This window comes from Leuciscus leuciscus (genome assembly GCF_965113295.1).
Source record: "Leuciscus leuciscus genome assembly, chromosome: 25".
In the NCBI taxonomy this organism is placed as follows: Eukaryota; Metazoa; Chordata; class Actinopteri; order Cypriniformes; family Leuciscidae; genus Leuciscus; species Leuciscus leuciscus.
Genome location: NC_138724.1, coordinates 13,049,966 through 13,069,942, shown reverse-complemented (window position 1 = coordinate 13,069,942; position 19,977 = coordinate 13,049,966). Strand labels below are relative to the sequence as shown.

Here is a 19,977-nt window from a genome sequence, read left to right as displayed (position 1 = left end):
ACCAAGTAATTGCTATGATATACAATATAACACTCGGTTAATCTTTGTAACGTTAATCTCCTCAGCTGACATAGACGCCTGACAAACTTTGTTGTTGTGATAACGTACACGCAATACAGTGCGCTTTTCCCTCACCACTAAACGAGCTGCTAAATGTTTCAGCTTTTATTTTCCTTTTACGCCCCTTAGTTCATTGAAATTATCCATCCTCGATCAATTTTAGTCAGCTTTGACGAAACTCCTCTTAGCCAGCGCGTCTTTTCAAAGTGACATCTGACCTGAATACTGCGCGCTGAGTAGTGGCTAAAACGGACTTATCGTGTTGTGTTCACAAACAAGGGTGCGACTGCTTGTCTGTTTCTGCTGTAAAACATGAACTCACGATGCCTTGACAGCGGACAATGCCGCCTTTTGTGAAAAAACTTGTTTAGGGTTCAGTCAGTCTTGTCAGGCGTCTATTTCAGATGAGGAGATTAACGTTATAAAGACACACCGGCAGACAGTATGGTTGGTGAGTAAATGAAAATGTGCGCTTTGGCGGAAGGATGTTACGTGAGAATGTGGAGAGTGTCAAAATAAAGGTAGGCCTAATAATAAAGGTGTATATCGATATTTTACGTGTGGAACCGATGCATCGTATCGTTAGACGTTATATCGATGCATCGATCCATATCGATGTATCGTTACACCCCTATTGATAATCAAATTGAATCAATATCAACAAAATCAATTTTTGCACTGCAGAAGTGGCACAGAAGCTGCATCTGAAGCACCATTCAGATGTGTTTGCACTGCAATTACAAATGCATAAACAATGCTATGAGATTAATAAATATTTTTAATATTGATATAGGATTTTTTTTTAATGAAATGCATTACACATGAAGCTAAAACTGCCAGTAGGTGGCGGCAAAATCATTGTCTTAATGAAGTCATTGAATCATTTATTCAACTGATTAGTTTAAAAATGCTGATTCATTCAGGACGAAACACCTGTTTTGCTTAGAGATGCACCGCGGTTCGTTGGCGAATTAGAGCAAAAAAAGGACTATTCGGACTAAAATGTAACACTATTAGCATCTTATTTATTTAACTGCAATTTAACTGTTTAAAATCAGTATCACATTTGCAGTTGTGCTGATATTCGGTAATCGTGCAATCATACAGTGCTTTCTTGTCTAATATTGCTTAATTATATCATACATATTGGACAAAAACTCATACAGGGCCATTTTTGCTTCCATAAATTCAATTTGGGGGTCATTCTAACTGCATTCTACCTTGCTATAACATGCTGTGAAAGTGTGCAATCTTACTCTATTTGTTTTTCTTTTACACATTGAGTGACATGGTCGATAATGTCAGCTTCCACATCATCAACATTTATGTTATTATTAGGGATGTCCCGATACCACTTTTTCACTTCCGATACGATACCGATGCCGCAGCTTTGGCTATTTGTCGATACCGATATCAATCCGATATTTTTATTCTATTCTTGAACTGATACTACTAATAATAAAATATATGGAAGCACTTTGCTCAATTAGCCACATAAAAAAATTTCACTCAAATGGAGAACAATTACTTCTCCAGTATATAGCTAGTCCACAACAGCAGCTGATAATGAAAGACTGCCACACTTTATTCAAAAGACCTTGAGATATGTTTGGTAACCTGAATGAATTTAAAATTAATTTGCTATATTTTAGATCAATATATTTGTTTCCTTAAAATTTTAATTAACTTTAACTTTATTCTCATCTGAATTATAAAGAATTTATTTCTGTATAAAATAGTACTACTTTTAAAAACTTTATTTTTTAATCAATGTAGAATGTGTAAATTAAAAATAAACAGATTAGTCTGTTTTAGGACAATAAATGAAAACCAATGCAATATGATGAATGTCCAAAAGATGAGATCATTTTTGCTTTTAAACAGCGTGTGTGTGTCTGTCTGTGTGTGTGTGTGTGTGTGATTTTGGTTGGGTTACAGTTACAGTTTGACAAGAGTTTACAGTTTGACAAAAGCACAATGTTGTGTTTTACACAAATATAAGTAGGCTAAACACTTTTTGCAGTTTTAATGATGTCCTGTATGAAAATGACGGAGTATGTTTTTCGATCGCGCCCGTGCCTCTCTCTCTCTGACACACACACACACACACACACACACACACACACACACACACACACACACACACACACACACACACACACACACACACACACACACACACACATTCCAGCATTGCAATCTTGACATTGCAGCCTGTTCATTTTGCTGCATTCACACCAAACGCGAATAGGGCGTCAATTTCGCGTCTAGTTCGATGATTGAACAGTTTGAATCCATTCGCGCGTTCAACTTCAAAGCGAATAGGACGCGCCGCGCGCGTATAATGATAAAGCGAGCATTTAAAGCGATATAGACGCGCGTTCAGAGCTAAGGCGGGGCTACAGATTAGGTGTCCGTCCCTAAAGAACCCGCATATGTCTATGCGCACGTATCGTTAGTTCCGTATTACTTTAAATAATGTGCACGCGAGTTTTATTTATTTTTATACCGTGTTTCCTCTGTGTAAATCCATGCACCGGACATACGTTCAGTACGAATACATGTACTGTTCCACCCCTAATAGGTATCGTATCGGATAATTTTTTTTCTCCCCTCCGATATCCGATCTAGCATTTTGGGCCAGTATCGGCACGATACCGATGCCGTGGATCGGATCGGGACATCCCTAGTTATTATCATACACATATTGCACACCTGTGCTGATATAACTATATTTTTGCATTTTGTGTACCGCTGGCTCGTACAGAACTGACTGCAATGATGCTAGAAGGATGTTAAAATGCAGTTCTTAAAGTCTCCCTGTGGTGAAAATCAAGCTTTTAATGTTGTTTATGTCTATGTGGTATTTTTTTAAGACTTTAAGACAAACCATGTGCTAATTCATAAGTCAGCATCATTGCCAAGGACAGTCTCTAAATCGCGGTTTGAAATCGCTAATGGATCTCAGATTTTGATGACGTCACCGCAGACTTCTGCTTCTCATCACATCTTCTGTCAAATCAAATGCTCTCTAGAATCTAAAGCTCCGCCCCCTATGCTATAAATACCACCTGGCCAAAGCTACCATCGTTGACACGTCGCGGAGCAATATGGGTTTTTGCCAGGGTTGATATTGTCCCCACTAGGGCTGGGACAACGCGTCGAGGTCATCGATGACGTCGACGCAAAAAATACGTCGACGCAAAATATGCGCATCGATTCGTCGACCTGTTTTTATTTCTCTAAAAAACGTTTGCAAAAAGTTTACCTTATGTGCGCTGAATATATGCGATGGCCGGATCAACATTCTGTCCAACGTTATATAACCAATCCAGGGGTTTTTCTGCATTGATCTTTTTTTTGGCGGCTGTCAAAGCCTTATTTGATCGGTGAGTGATGTAGAATAGAATGACTGCTGGGGCGCGTACGAGAGAGAGCCCCGGCCGCGCGCGCGCACTCTTCAAACAACACGAGCGCTGCTTGCTCTCTCTCTCCCTCGTGCATATTAATCAAAATCATTAAACACGATAGAAAAAGGGCGAAACACCAAAGTTTCACGCGCGCTCGCGCACTCACAGTCTTCAAACTACACGAGCGCTGTCTTGCTCTCTCTCTCTCCCTCGTGCATATTAACCAAAATCATTAGACACGATAGAAAAAGGGCGGAACACCAAAGTTTCACGTGGAGCATTCGGAGAATTTTTTTTTCTCCATGACAGGCTGCTGTTTCCCACTGTTAATTTTTATTTATTTTTTGTTGGAAAAGCACTCTCTGTATTAGCTTAAAGCCCTCAAGTTTACATTGGTTACTGTATTCTTTCAGTTGCTCTAAACAAGTATTTTGGGTGACCTTTTTTATTTTTTTATTGAATGCTAGTCATCAAGTTGTTGTTATTTTCATCTGAAAGAACTTTTTTTCAGTAAGCTAGGCCCTATGTGTTCAGTAAGCTTGTTTCAGTAAGCTATGTGTTTTCAAGGCTTCAAGGTTTTATTGAATGCTATCTCTGACTAAGAATGCATTACTTTGCACTTGTAGCCTATAGTCTTTTATTTTGTAATTTTAAGAGCAATAAACATATATTGCAATGTTAAGGAATTCATGTTTTTTCATTCAGATATGTAAATCAACATGTATAAATTGTTAGTAGTCAATTAATGGGGAGATAATCGATAATCAAATCGAATCGGCCCGGAAAAATTAATCGTTAGATTAATCGATGCATCGAAAAAATAATCGCTAGATTAATCGTTTCAAAAATAATCGTTTATCCCAGCCCTAGTCCCCACCACTTTTTGAAACAACTTGCTGCACAGATGTACCTAATACAAATAAATAAAACATCTCCAGTTAACTAGCAGGGCATTAATTTTGTTTGTTTGTCAAATAAGAGCCATTCTAGCGCTGAAATGTGTTGTTTTTTAAATCAAGCTGCTGAGCTTGTTGCCGCTGCTATCAGTGGCGTGGATACAGTGTTCTCTTGTGGTCTTTACTTGGATGCGCACTTCAGTCTATTCCTGTTACGGAGACTCTCAATATCACAAAGCAAAATGCACACAAACGTGTCCCTGCTTGATATACAACCACTAATAAACATATTTGGTTTTGATGAGGAAAAAAAACAACTATATGAGTGCGGATTAGAACCCAGAACCTCTGACATGCTTGGGAAAAGTTCTGCCACTAGACCATTAAAAGTACACAAGCTTCATTTCTAACAATATTAGTAGATCTCATATCTCATTAAATGGCATATTAAACCCAATGTACTATTGAAATTGATTTCTGGACACCGTAATGTTATATTTTCCGAAATTATGACATCGTAATGTTATATTTTCAGAAAATAGTTATTGTATTGTGTATATATCTTAGCATTGTATAGCAAATCGCATTTACACGAAAGCCGTCGAGGCAGCCCTTGTGCCACTACATCCTGAACTATCTCGACAACTGGCTGATTCTAGCTCACTCTCTAGACCAGGTGTGTGAACACAGGGACCTAGTGCTCCGGCACCTAGCCCGCTTGGGCCTTCAGGTCAACTGGGAAAAGAGCAAACTCTCCCCCGTGCAGAGGATCTCTATTCTCGGTATAGAAATCGACTCGGTCGCCATGTACGCACAGCTTACGAGCGAGTGCGCGTAGTCACTGCTGACTTGCCTGAGACAATTCGAGGGCAAGAGTGCGGTTCCACTGAAGTTATTTCAGAGGCTCCTGGGGCATATGGCATCCGCAGCGGCAGCCACACAGCTTGGACTGCTTCATATGAGACCGCTTCAGCACTGGCTTTGCGATCGAGTCCCGAGATGGGCATGGCAACAGGGTACGCGGGGACCAGTTACTCGGTCCTGCCATCACCCTGTGGTCGACTCTCAGCTTTCTATGGGCCGTAGTATCCTTAGAACGAGTTTCCAGGCATATTGTTGTATCAACAGATGCCTCTGCCACGGGTTGGGGTGCCATGTACAATGGACATGCTGCCCTCCTGGACAGGACCCCAGCGCCTCCTGCATGTCAATTGCCTCGAGTTGCTGGCAGTATGGTTCGCTGTGCACCGCTTCCTGGCGTTGCACAAGGGCCAACACGTACTAGTTCGAACAGACAACACGGCCACAGTAGCGTACATCAACCGACAAGGTGGTCTATGCTCCCGCCGTATGTCGCAACTCGCCCACCATCTCCTCATATGGAGTCATATCTTGAGGTTGTTTCGTGCCGTTCACATTCCGGGAGAACTGAACCGTGCAGCCGACGAGCTCTCACGGTCTCAGCCACTTCCGGGGGAATGGAGACTCCATCCCCAGACGGTTCAGCTGGTTTGGGAACAGTTTGGCGACGCACAGGTAGATCTGTTTGTCTCCCACGACTCTTCCCATTGCCGCCTGTTTTACTCCCTGACCGAGGGGACCCTCGGCACGGATTCACTGCTGCACAGCTGGCCGCGGAGCCACCCGGACCTTGTTCTCTGAACTAGTACTCCTCGCGACAGCCCTTCCCAGGCCAATTCCTCTGAGGAAGGATCTATGTGTGGCTTTATGTGTGGCTTCTGGACGAGACGAGGCAGGTTTGAGTACACTACCACCACAGGTGGTGGCTACCATCACTTCTGCTTGGGCCTTGTTTACTCCTTGTGCCTGTGCGTTGAAGTGGAACCTCTTCGTCACCTGGTGCACTTCTCGCCGAGAAGACCCCAGAAAATGCTCGATCGGGTCCGTTCTCTCCTTCCTCCAAGAAGGGTTGGAACAAAGGCTGTCTCCTTCCACCCTCAAGGTTTACGTGGCCGCTATCTCAGCTCACCACGACGTCCTGGAGTCAAAAACAGTGGGTCAGCACGACCTGGTCATCAGGTTCCTGAGGGGAACCAGGAGATTAAATCCTCCTCGCGCTCCCCTCGTACCCTCTTGGGACCTCGCAGTGCCCTGCAGAGAGCTCCCTTTGATTCTTTGCAATCAGTTGAGCTTTCTGACTATGAAGACAGCGCTCCTGCTCGCATTGGCCTTCATCAAGAGGGTAGGGGACCTGCAGGCATTTTCAGTTGTCGAAGCGTGCCTAGAATTTGGGCCTAGAACATGGTTCCCCCCTTGGGCGACCTCCACATGTGTTTTTCCACTGTAAGCCTCTCTGAGCGTGTGTCTTTCCCTTGGCAAGCCACCTTGCCACCACTGGGGTTGAAAGATTCTACCCTGTGGGCTGGAAACCCCAGTGTTCTCCATATGCAGCCCGCTCGCGGGTCATATGTGTATTTTGTAAGTCCTCCCTTCGGGCAGACATTGTGTTGCATATTTCCACTGAGATATGCTTCCCAGTGTACCTTGGTATTCCTGTGTTAAGTAGGAGTTCTTCGTCCGTGCTAGTCTCATGACAGGGAGCTCAGACTTATGCAGGGCACTGGAAGACAGCAGAGGTGGCGTGATTAGACTGGGAACCCCATTCGTCAGTCACTGACGCAACTCGGAGTGACTGAACGAAAGGGAATGTCTCGGTTACGTATGTAACCCTCGTTCCCTGAGGAGACAGAGACATTACGTCTCCCTGTCACTTCTGCTGTACCGCTGGAACCACCTGAGTTCAGTCTCGGCTCCTCAGCAGGTAACATAACTGCATGTTGCCAGCGTACTTCCTTATATACCCACGAGGTGGGGTGGAATTACGCTATGCAAATTCCGCAGACCCATGGCATTTCCTTGCCATTAGCTCGTTTTGTAATATTCGAAGGTGATGGGCTTTCTAAGCGTAACCCCATTCGTCAGTCACTGGCGTAACGTCTCCGTTCCCTCCTCAGGGAACGAGGGTTACATACGTAACCAAGACGTTACACCCCTAAGATGTTCTAAGTGCTTTTTATCATGTTGTTATATGGTTGCTACTAGGGTGTTCTGGATTGTTGCTAGGTTATTGATATTATTATTATTATTGTTATTATTATTATTATTATTATTATCACTGTCAAGATATTCAGATCTATACTCTCAAGATATGACTCTAGCCCCTCCATTGTAACTATGGGATTCTTACTTTAGTTTGTCCTCTTTTGCCCCTCTTCTTGTTGTATCTTCGTCTCTTTTCTCACTGTTTTTCTTTGATAACACTGTTGCATGCTCTAGAGCCAGTCCAAAGTGCACAGCAGAACTTCCTCTTCAGCAGACTAGACGATTGAAAAATGATGTGGACTGTCCAGCTGGTTTCTTTCCAGATGGAATCAAACAGCTGAGGAACATGGGATTTGCAGCCTGGCTGTAATAAGAACTTTTAGCAGTAATGTCTGCCCTGACTGATGATACACTGGTGCACAGATACAAGCCTCTGACAAAACCCTTCTGGCCAGAACTGACCTCAAAACATGCGCTGATTGTCTGCTGCTGCCTATATCTCAGGTTGTCTCCTTTTCCCTCTCAACACTCTTCATCACTTGTTCGTCCACCTTCCCACAGGAAAGTTTTGTTGCTCATATGGGTTGATCTTTCATAGCTCAGAATAGGGCTGGGCGGTATGACGGTATATATCGTTACTGCGGTGTTGTTAACGTGATATTTTCGGGAAAAAAGGCAGTCAACTAGCAGTGCAGCACCTGTAGGCTACAGTTTAGAGGAGTGCACGTTCGCAACGGGTAAAGCATGAAGCTTACTTCACAACAACAGTTCATATATCAATATTGAAACGAATAGAAATAACCTTAAATAATGTATTGTTATCTGCATCTTTGCATCTCAGACAGGTGTTGTTGTTGTGCGCGCTAGGGAATGTAAATGTAAATCAATCATTGATATCGCGATATGACACTTTTTTTTATCATGTACAAATTTATACTGGTGTTATCGTGGACGGTATGATATGGCACACCCCTAGTGCACACACACTGAGAGGGAGCGCGGTGTGTCAGTGTTCACTGGGCTATGGTAAAATAATGACGCAGTTACAAGGTGTGTATAATTTAAACTACTTAGTCAACACTAACAGTTGCTGCTGTTCGGTTTTCAGACTGCTACTCTCCTTCTAGTCACTTCTGAATTTGATGAACTTGACACTTCTGAACTTCTCTTGATTAAAGCTCCAGGTGACAGGTTGCCAGATATCACAAAAAGAGCATAACAAGCCCCTTAAAAACGCAGTATAATAAGCATTACATTACCTTTACATTTATTCATTTAGCAGATGCTTTTATCCAAAGCGACTTAGAAATGAGAACAATAGAAGCAGTTAAACTAACAGTAGGACAACAATATGCAAGTGCTATGACCCTTCTCAGTTTAATCTAACGCAGTATATGTTTTTTTTTAATAAATAGAATAGAAGATAAAGTATTACTGGATCAACTGCTGCCGAAAAAGATGCATCTTCATCCGTTTCTTGAAAATGGCTACGGACTCAGCAGCTCTGGTTGAGTTAGGCAGATCATTCACCCAGCAGGGAAACAGTCCACGACAGGTAAAGGTCAGAGAAAGAGATTTAGTGCCTCTTTGAGATGGCACCACAAGATGACGTTCGCTTGCAGAGCGCAAGTTTCTTGATGAGTTAGGTAAAAGTAACGAGTTTAGGTAAAAGGGAGCAGAGCCAGTGGTTGTTCTGTAGGCAAATGTCAGTGACTTGAATTTGATGCGAGCGGCATCTGGCAACCAGTGCAATTTTGTGAGGAGAGGAGTGACGTGTGCTCTCTTCGGCTCATTAAAGGTGCTATATGTAGTTTTTCTACTAAAATGAATCCTTTTTTTTATTGCCTGTGTGTGAAGGGGTTGTAATCTCACATTAAAATGATCCACTTTGCGGGTTTTGCTATTACCTCTGAAAGCAAGTATTCTTATTTTTATGTGAAGGTGCCGGGTCGGATTTACCATGAAATCCAGTGACGTGACCTGCATGCGCGCTCCCGAGCCTCTCGCCTCGTCTACTGACTTCGCACTCAACAGCGACGACACTGCACCTTATGACATGGACTTATGACTAAAGCAACTTATGACATGTCTGATAACACTAAGAAACGACCTGCTCCCAGCACAACACAGACTCAAACACAAACTCCACATATTGATAAAAAAAAAAAAGGTTTTATCTGCTGAAGCTCGTAAGGCCACACGTGAATCGGATCAACTTCGGATGAAAACACGGATCAACATCGGCAGGGCATTTGAATCATAAACTAAAATAAATAATGGTAAACTGTAATGAAATAGCAAGGTAAATTACAACATATATGAAACATGAAATGAATACAAAAGACTGTTCCAGGATAACACAAAGTAAGTGCTTCAGAATGTTACTTTTATTTTATGTACTAAATCTCCTGTCTAACGTTTGTCATCCCACTACTATTATATTGTTTATACTACACAATTCCAGACACATTCAGTACAGTAATGTTACTTACTACGGTCTTACTGTTATACTGAAATTGTTCAGTGTAGTTCACTAACCGTTTTCGTTATCTTACCGTAAATTTACCTATGTTACACCACATTACATAGGCTAAATGCAGTCAATGTAACGTTATCATGGTACAAGCATGGAGCATTAGTTCAGCGTCAAGCTGATAAAAGTAGCCTATTATTGTCACGTTGCAGTGGGAGTTTACCTGAGTTTCCAGCATGTTGTGTGATGCTTTCTCCGGTGTGTTGCGTCTCAGTCTGGCCGGTACCCAGAGTGCTCGCTCATGAGTTCGAGCACGCGCACGAGCACTCGCTTGTAAACTAATTGGTTGCAATCTGAAACATCACCGCTAGAGGCCGCTGAAAACTACATATAGCCCCTTTAAAGACCACTCTGACTGCAGCATTCTGGATCAGTTGCAGAGGTTTGACAGAGCAAGCTGGAAGATAAGCTAGGAGAGCATTGCAATAGTCCAGTCTGGATAGAACAAGCGCTTGGACAAGGAGTTGTGTAGCATGCTCTGATAGGAAGGGCCTGATCCTCCTAATGTTGTATATAAGGCAAATCTGCAGGACCGGGCAGTTCTAGCAATGTGGTCTGTGAAGTTCAGTTGATCATCAGTTACAACTCCAAGGTTCCTGGCTGACCTTGATGGAGTTATGGATGACGAGCCTAGCTGAATGGTGAAGTTGTGATCAGGGCTCGAAATTCGGCGCGGGATTGCGGGTATTGCGCATAATTTTAATCATAGTGTTGTCACGATACCAAAATAATGACTTCGATACGATACCAGACTAAAATACCTCGATACCGATACTGAATCGATACCATGGGAAAAAAAAATAAAACAGTAAAAGTAATTGAAAAATATGACAGAACTTACAATTCATTGTTTTATAAATTCATTTAAAAAAATTATTCTTTTTGACCATTCCTTCCCCTTTATAAAATAAAATAATAATAATTACATGCCATTGACATTATTATCAATCATGTTAACATTTGCTAACCTTTAACAATTCTGACTGAATATTAGGCAGCTGGTCCGGCTGAATATTAGAATATTAGGCTGCTAGACCTAAACGTAGGCTACCCAATGGAACACATACGATTTATTTTTACAAACGGTTTATGTTCACTAAAGACATACCCGACTGTGTTTACGTGAATACTCACCAGGACGTACATTTTTATCTAGAATTTTGATTATTCAATCCTAATAATCCATGAAAGAGAACTGAAGTCGCGATCGCATGCTGTGTGAAAGGCGTGTGCACGCGCTTCAGGTCAGCCCGGCAGCACAAGCACGTCCCACGCTTTATTTTCTCATGCATGCATGTTTCGCTGTGCATATATATTTTACTGTTCTGCTTTTGTTGTTTAGTGAATGTAAACAGTGGAAGCAGAGCTCTGCACACATATCCAGACTCCGGCTGTCACACATCGACGCAAAATAAAGAAATAGCCTTTCTGCTCTTACTATTTAGAGTGCTGTCACTCTTAAAGTACCGGTACTAATAAAATTTCAAATCGTACCGATTTTAATAGCTGGGTATAGCGATACCTTTCTAGTACCGGTATATCATGCAACACTATTCCCGCAGGTCTCCCACTTATAATGCGGGAAAGTATTTGGGTTTATTTATTATACAAAGCCCTTTTTGTCGATTTTTCAAGAATAACTACATATATAAATATATATATATGTAATAGATATAAATAACTATACATACATATATAAATAACTATATCGTGAAATGTATCGTTACCGTGAAATAAAATTTGTCATACCGTGAAACAGAAGTTTGGTCATACCGCCTAGCTCAGAATACTTGTAGTGGCACAAAGTTGAATTGCAAAGTTTTTGCCAGTTTTTTTCCCCTGTGGGTCGAGTGCCCGCATTAGTGCCCTGATCCTCTCCAGGTGTTGTGCCCTATTCCCGGCTGGATGCTGCAAATGTGTTGCTGTTTATCGAGTGCAGTAAAACTTTGGCATCCGATATCACATCCCTCTGGGTGTATGGTGTCTATAAATGAGTGAATAAATAAAAACACGCTTCCTTACTCTGACCTAGATCAACCCACAGATCTGCTCAGTTCTGGGTCCTATAATGGGACAGATGTATCTATTTTTGGGCTTAGTGCTCTTTATTCATTATTGGAAGCCCCTCAGACTGCTTACTTGTAGCTATTCTTTAATTGTTTCCCCGTGGCCCCGCTTTTTACACAGTCCCACGACTTTTCAGAGGACAGTTTTATAAAGAAAACTTCTCAGTATTGTTGCTCTTGCTTCTTCATAGCCTTGTTCAGATCGTATGCAACTTATTTTGTCTAAACACAGACTTGGGAAGGCCAGAGACGGGGTTATCATTTCGATGGGGGTCAGGGTTAAGTGGGACAGACGGCCCATTTCTGTGTAATGTTGTGCAGTGCTACAGCACATGTGGCTGTACACTGTCATCTGTCTCGTACAGACAGCTGTAAAAAGATGTTTCCACAGACAAGTGAGCTATTGCTTAAATTCACATTTATAAACTTTGGATGATGATTATGTCTGATTTGAATGCTTAACTCTAAGGGTGAATTAAATTAAAGCAGAGCTTTGAATCATTCTCCTCAGTTCATTGCTAGGCCACTTGTGGCGCCTGTTTGCTCACACTCCCAGAAGAGTTCATTTGCATAGTCAAAAGTGTGTGCAGGTGGTGTGAACGTATTTACTGATGCAAACTGAGATTCAGAAATGTTTCCGTCTTCCAAACTGTATGATTTTCATGACTTTCGGTTGCATTAGTGTTTTTCAAACGTGCATTCCTCTGTCCATGTAGAACTGCTATCCATCAAATGCTAAGTGAACAAATGGCTCTTATGAGCTGGTTCTTTTAGAGGGAAGCAGAAACATGCAGCATGACCAGTGTAGTCTGAATCCTGATCAAATGACACTTATTATGATCTGGGTTTTTTTAATAGTGGTTGACCAATATTGTTTTCTTGATGGGCGATGCCGATGTCTTAAGCCCCTTTCACACAGCGTTTGTGTTCGAAGTTTGTAATCAAACGATTATCCGTGTATTTTCCAGAATCTCTGTGTGAAAGGGGCTATAGAGAGCAGGATGGCATCTATCTATCTATCTTTCGTTCGTTCGTTCGTTCGTTTCTATCTTATCGTTCGTTCGGTCATTCATTCGTTCGGTCGTTCGTTTCGATCTATCTAGCTTCGGTTCGTTCGTTCTCATAATTACAGTATTTTTCACAAATAAAGAAACTGTTTGAAAAAATATGAATAAAAAGGAAGTAAACACGGTAACCAACAGGGCACTCAGTAATCTGGTAAGTTTGCACGCACTGGGATTCTTATTTTTTCTAATAAAGAAAAGGTTACACTAATTTTACATATAGCACACAGTGAAAATGACATGAATATGACTTAATGGGTAACTCTTTGCTCAGTCTCTGCCTTTCTCAGCACCATCAAAATAAAAGTCCCGCATCTGCCAAACAGTAAAAACGATATACTGTATCAGCCACTACTTTTTAAGTGAATGAAAATCAAACAGAGTACTCGAGTACTCAATTTTGAGATCTATCAGTGCTGAAAATGAAAATGCCCATCCCTAATTCATACTTCATTGGTAACGCCAAGAGATGCCCAATTATAGTCAATAATGTCAGATATTGCATTTGTGCTGAAACTGAGGAATGAATGAACATTGGTAAACTGAAGGGCTTTGTTTGCTGGTTAATAAACTCAACCAAATGCATCCCATAAGAGATTAATCAGATATGTTCAACATAAAAGTAATATTACAACTTACATCTGCTCAAGGACACAAATGCACTTGTGAAATTGACCGTGCTTGTCTGAATGAGTAACTCCCGTTTTGGATGCACTCTTCCTGTAATAACAACGCTGAGACGGACAACTAAGGCATAAAGAATTTACAACATTCTATTACATAGTAATCTCATTATAATGTTATGTGTATGGCAGATTGGTGCCGCACATCTAGCACTAACTGTATTTTCATATCAAAGTGTTTCCAGCCATCACTGTGTGCTTTTAAATCATAGTTTCACTTTATTTCGCTGGTGTGGTCTTAAAGGTCCCATTGCATGAAAATTTCACTTTATGAGGTTTTTTAACCTTAATATGAGTTTCCCTAGCCTGCCTATGGTCCCCCAGTGGCTAGACGTTTTGATGGGTGTAAACCAAGCCCTGGGTATTTTTGAGAAAATGAAAGCTCAGACGGGCGAATCTAGAAATCTTCTCTTTATGTCGTCATAAGGGGAAAGGTCACCTCCCCTTTCTCTTCTTTGCCCGAAAAAAGAATTTGGCCCGCCCATGAGAATATACGCGACGCGATATTGTTTTTTCCTCAAGAGACATCATGGCTTGCAAACGAGCGAAGCATGGCAGTTTCTCAGTGTTTGGATGTACAAATGTAATTTTTTAGTTCCTTCATCCGAGCCTCTGAAGAACCAGTGGGTTATGTGAATTTCTGATGTGTAATTTTTCAAGTTCAGGCAGATAATCTTTCTCTCAAAGTTGTTCAGTACTGTTTATGCATCTGTAAATCAAGCCAGTGACTAAACGATCAACTTCACGTCGTTTCTCTTGGTAGGATGAAAATAATCTTACTTAAACTGTGATTAATATATATATACAGAAAGCGATCAAAGAACAATCCCTTTCCAATCGCCCAAGCTGTCAATCACACAGCGTGAGTTTATCTGGACACTTGCCAAAACTCGTTATGAAATCAATGACGCTGTTACACTGCACAACGAAGCTCTTACTGTACTTACCTCATGTTTGCATTGGTGAAAGCTTTAATGAGAGTGCAGAAGATCTTCATTCACGCGATCAACAGACTGTCATCTGCTCAATGCTCATCACCGCAACCTTTTATGTGATGGGAATAGATCTAAATACTTAAAAAACTTTTCACGGTTCTTTAATCCCGATAGCTGTAATAGTAAAAACGTATAATAGCTGTAATAGTAAAAGTTTTCGAGAGAGTTCCACATGTAATGCTACATATTTCATATGCAAGCATGTCAGCCAATCACAGCAGTGGGTGTTTACACTGAAGCCTCACAGCAGACACGCCCCTTCAAACAGAGCGTTCAAATCAGAGGCTAAAATCAGGCTAGGAAATATGCCTTTTATTTCTAAATTATAACAACTTTTGATCTAAAAAACATACTAACATTATAAGGGCACCCCAGGAAACATTCTAAAATAATAAAATAATCCATGCAATGGGACCTGTAACGCTAATCAATCAGACTTCAGGTAACGCCCAAAATGGCGCAATAATCAATCAAGAAAAAATCATCACTGTCACGTCCGAGTACTCAAGGACTCGTGCACATCCCTAGCATGATTCTTGAAAAAAATGACTCTTACCGTATGAGCCCTTTCTTTTTAGTGATTTAAAAACACACAGCATGACCAGTATAGTACAAATCCTGAACAAATGACTCCTATGAGCTGGTTCTTTTTTGTGAATCATAGTAGTTTTATTTAATATATAGTTAGAATCAGTTATTGGATTACATTTATGACGCTTATAATAGAATGGGAAAAGTCATTAAGTCTTTGTAAACATCTTTCACAAGATTTGTTTTAAACCTAGATTTGTTGAAATCTGAAATTGTCATCAATTGGCAACAAAATTCAATAGTTTTCCCCCCCAAATATTTACACCTCAAAAGTACTAAAATTGTAAATGGAACAATTACAAGGAATCGGAACCAAAATTCCTCACCATTTTCATTGCTGTCTACGGAAAGTTTATTTTCTGTAAATCCCACTGTGTGCTTCTGGGAAATCTTATACGTAACATTCATAAATCAGGCCACAGGAATGTCTATCAAGGAAAGAAACACAGTATATTTTGATTCCAAGTCTCCATTTCTTCTCCTTATAATCACATGGCTCTCTGGGAGACCCAATTGTTCTCATTTGTGACTTTTCCTTTCCTCTGGCTTGTTGTGTTCATGATAGTTCATCAGGCATTTCCTGGACTTCCTGGTTTCTTGGCCCAGTACAGCAGTGCAGTCCACCTGCTCCGCTTGGAGATTAAACTCGCTTTCTCAGGACTTCTGGAGTCAATTAAGCAGTCCGAAAACACAAAGCTGAGGTGAATTTAGATGCAACTGTCTGCCGAATGGAGAAAAAGCTGCCAGCGCTGCAGTGAAAGGTACATATAAACGGTACCAGAATTCAACAGTCACACATTCACGTCCTTGTTGGTTCGACACAAGCCAAGGCAGAGCTGAGGAAGCTGGCGGACAGCCATGTTGAATCAGTGATTCATTGTATAGACATAATGCATTGGAGATAAAATGTGGTATTTTCTGCTCTTTGTGTACCTGTCTTCACTATGTGGGCTAGTGACAAGGGGAAAGTGTTGTGAGTCACTCGTGGGAAAAGTACCGTAACATTCGAAAATAGGATTACAAATGCTGTTTTTGGCATGGAGCAGCAGGTGCGTTAATGCACTGTCAAGGACTCAACTTCGCTCATGTACTGTTCTTCTGTCTTCTATCACCCACAGGCACGCTGAGTGTCATCTGTAATCTGTGTTGATATACCGTAGGATCTGCTGTCTATAGTGGAGCAGGTAACATTTCCAGATAAGGCCGTCCATTAGTGTGGTCCCATAAAATACCATAAATAAATAGCCATTTCTTATTTATTCTAAGGTTTCATTCAACTGCCTAAGGCTCGCTTGAACCAGCACTGAAAAAGAGTTACTGTCTGTCACTTAAACGTTGATAGTAAATGCAAAATTGCAACGAATCGGCAAGTAACACATTGAATTAAATGTGATATTTTGAAGTAGAAAGACTGAAATAGCAGTTTCTCTAATAATCTTTTTACAAACCATTTTTTAGTTTGAGTGTTTAGTATCATTTACATACCATGTTATTAAATTAGTTTTATATATATATGTAAGGAATAATTGACGACAGGCCGTTGAATTATTAGAAAAATAATGCACACCCGAGGTGGTAATGCGGTCACGACGCGAAGCGGAGTGGCCGTTACACCTCGGGTGTGCATTATTTTTCTAATAATTCAACGGCCTGAAGTCAATTATTCTGCTTATACTACAGTTACCACACCTCGAAACATTTTTCAGATTATGTATTTCAAGACGTTAGTAAAGTTTTTGTCATTAAAATGCTCTTGTATGTAGGACTAATTTCTTACGCATCTAATCCCATGCCTCCGTTGCTAATTCCAAAACGTCATTTTAGAGTTAGGGTTAGGTAGAGTTAGCAACGGAGGTTTGTGCCGCTGATAGCAGACTAATGCTGAGTTAGGGTTAGGGTTAGGTAGAGTTAGTAACGGAGGTTTGTGCCGCTGATAGCAGACTAATGCTGAGTTAGGGTTAGGGTTAGGTAGAGTTAGTAACGGAGGTTTGAGCCGCTGATAGCAGACTAATGCTGAGTTAGGGTTAGGGTTAGGTAGAGTTAGTAACGGAGGTTTGAGCCGCTGATAGCAGACTAATGCTGAGTTAGGGTTAGGGTTAGGTAGAGTTAGTAACGGAGGTTTGAGCCGCTGATAGCAAACTAATGCTGGAGACACACGACTAGCTGACACATTCTCTGACTGTTTTCATCGACATGATCGACTGCAGCAGATTTTAAACACCGACTTTGAACACAGACTGAACGCGCTGAACACGCGTTTGGACATGATCAGTCATAAGTATCAAATTACGATTCATTATGCAGTTATTAGAGAGAGATGTTGCAATAATGAGACAGAAAAGCATGTGCGTCAATATTATTATTTATTTATTAATTCAATTCGTTTTAATTAATTCGTTCATTCTTTTTTTCATTATTGACAGATGACAGTAGACTATAGCCAAATAAATGAAACACAAAGCCCTTTTAACAAGTAGGCCTATCAATAATTATTTATTTGTTATATTATCTGCAATAAAAATCCGTGCTGCAGGACTATCCATTTATTTAGCCTATATTCAGTTTAATTTTCTATTGATTATAGATAGGACTATATACTTTATTTATTACAATTAAACTGCACGTTTCTATTGATTGTGAAGCTAGACATTGAAAATTGCAGATCAAGCACACGGGGCGAAATACTTTTTCTTGTTATGAATTGTATCCTATGTTCCGTTATTACAGTTGACTACGCGAAGTGATATGGAACTGTAATGCGGTCGAGACCTGCCTGGAACTACTTTAGCCGTGCGTTTCCCTGAAAATAATGCACACCTTAGAACGTTCGTCAACCTGGATCCGGCGGACTACGGTAAACCTCGGGATAAACAGAGAGACTATGATGTAACAAGTACAAGTGTTCCCGGTTCCGGCTGGCCTAATCTATGCAGCCTAACATTGAATAATAGAAGTCTATAATGTGTTATGTGTATGCTAGGGTCAAAGAGATGTGTTTTTAGTCTAGCTTTGAACTGACAGAGTGTGTCTGCTTCCTGGGCAATGTTAGGAAGACTGTTCCAAAGTTTTTTTGTGCTAAATAGGAAAAGGATCTACCGCCAGCAGTCGATTTTGATATTCTAGGTATTATCAACTGGCCGGAATTTTGGGATCGTAATAGACGTGAAGGACTATAATGTGTTAAGAGCTCGCTCAAGTACTGCGGAGCTAAACCATTTAGTGCTTTGTAAGTAATCAGCAATATTTTCAAATTTATACGATGTCTAATAGGGAGCCAATGCAGTGTTGACAGATCCGGGCTAATATGGTCATAAGGGCATTCTCTGAATCATTAACTGAATCATGATTTATTGACTGTTCTTAAAAACTTAATAGAAACCGAAATGTTTCTCTTAAGTAATCAATCTCCCCGTTTTATTGTGTCATCGACTGCCTTTCTGGTTAGTCATGTTTGTTTGCATCTGTTTATTCGTGTCTGGCTGTAGTTTTGTCTTCCTTCATTGGGACGGGCCTCTTGAGAATGAGAGGTGAACGCAGGCTGCTATCAGATCCAGTCTGATGTGGATGGATTTGGTTTTCATTTGTGTTTTGAGACCAGAGCAAATCCAGACTTCTAGCTCTTATCCAAAATGATAGCTGAGCAATAAATTTGATACAATTTTCTGATGACTCCATGGGAAAATGTCTGCGCTGCTTATCGACAGTGTTTTTTTTTATTCAGTATTAAAGATAAAAACCAAATATATTTAATATACAAAGCTCTTTCAGTAAGTAAATAAACAGCTTCTCATGTACTTTTTTTCTTTTTAATCAAAAAGTGAATCATTGAATTATTCGGACTGAATCATTTTTAATCATTCATAGTCATTTGGGTTTTATGAACAGGAGCAATTGATTACTTGAAAAGGTCCATCTGTAAAGAACGATTCATTCACAGATATGATATTGGAGACTTTCAGACACAATCATAAAAAAAATAAAATAAAAACACGACATAAATGTAATATAAAATACAAATATAAAATAGCAATTTCAAACACTATTAAATAAAAGTAAACAGTCTGTAATTAAATAAGCAAATAATTAAAACTACAAGCAACAGCACAAATAAATATAGTAGAACAAAGATGCAAAGTAAATAAACTGTGTTTTTCAGGTAGATCTAACAGTTGCTAGATACAGATTTGGTAGATTAGAAATTGAATGAAGTAATCAAATTTAAAATAACACTGCATAGTCTTCACTGTATAAATTCCAAATAGACCTTATTAAAGTTACAAAAGTTATTTTTGAGTGATTAAAGGGGTGGTTCGGGATTTTTGACATCGGACCTCATTTTTAAGTCAGCCTGGTTGTTATTCATCAGTGGAGACATTTTTTTTTCAAAATTATCCAGTCCTTATATTAGCCGATGCTAGGCTAGCGCGAGTCAATGGTATATGTTAGCCAGCCATTAAAAACCGTTTTACCCACTCCACAGTGCACCAAACGCAAATCAATTATAACACTAGACTATCGATGCAAATGTCCGTTGAGAGAATAATGCTAGAAATCAAACTTACCTTTCATCTCAATGATCCCAAAGGAACTAGTTTCTCAGCAGCTGCGGAATTTTA

General features: G+C 40.4%; 1 protein-coding gene across 10 annotated transcripts in view; it reads left to right on the top strand.

Moving 5' to 3' along the window:
- znf469 (zinc finger protein 469) overlaps positions 1-19,977 on the top strand; it is a 315,321-nt gene that overhangs the window by 21,616 nt on the left and 273,728 nt on the right. For 3 of the 10 annotated variants that reach the window (XM_082160377.1, XM_082160383.1, XM_082160381.1), the window contains exon 2: positions 15,927-16,122. The exons of the other annotated variants lie outside the window; for them this stretch is intronic. The gene's annotated coding sequence lies outside the window, so the exon portion shown is untranslated. The remainder of the gene's footprint in view (positions 1-15,926; positions 16,123-19,977) is intronic. 10 annotated transcript variants of the gene reach the window in all.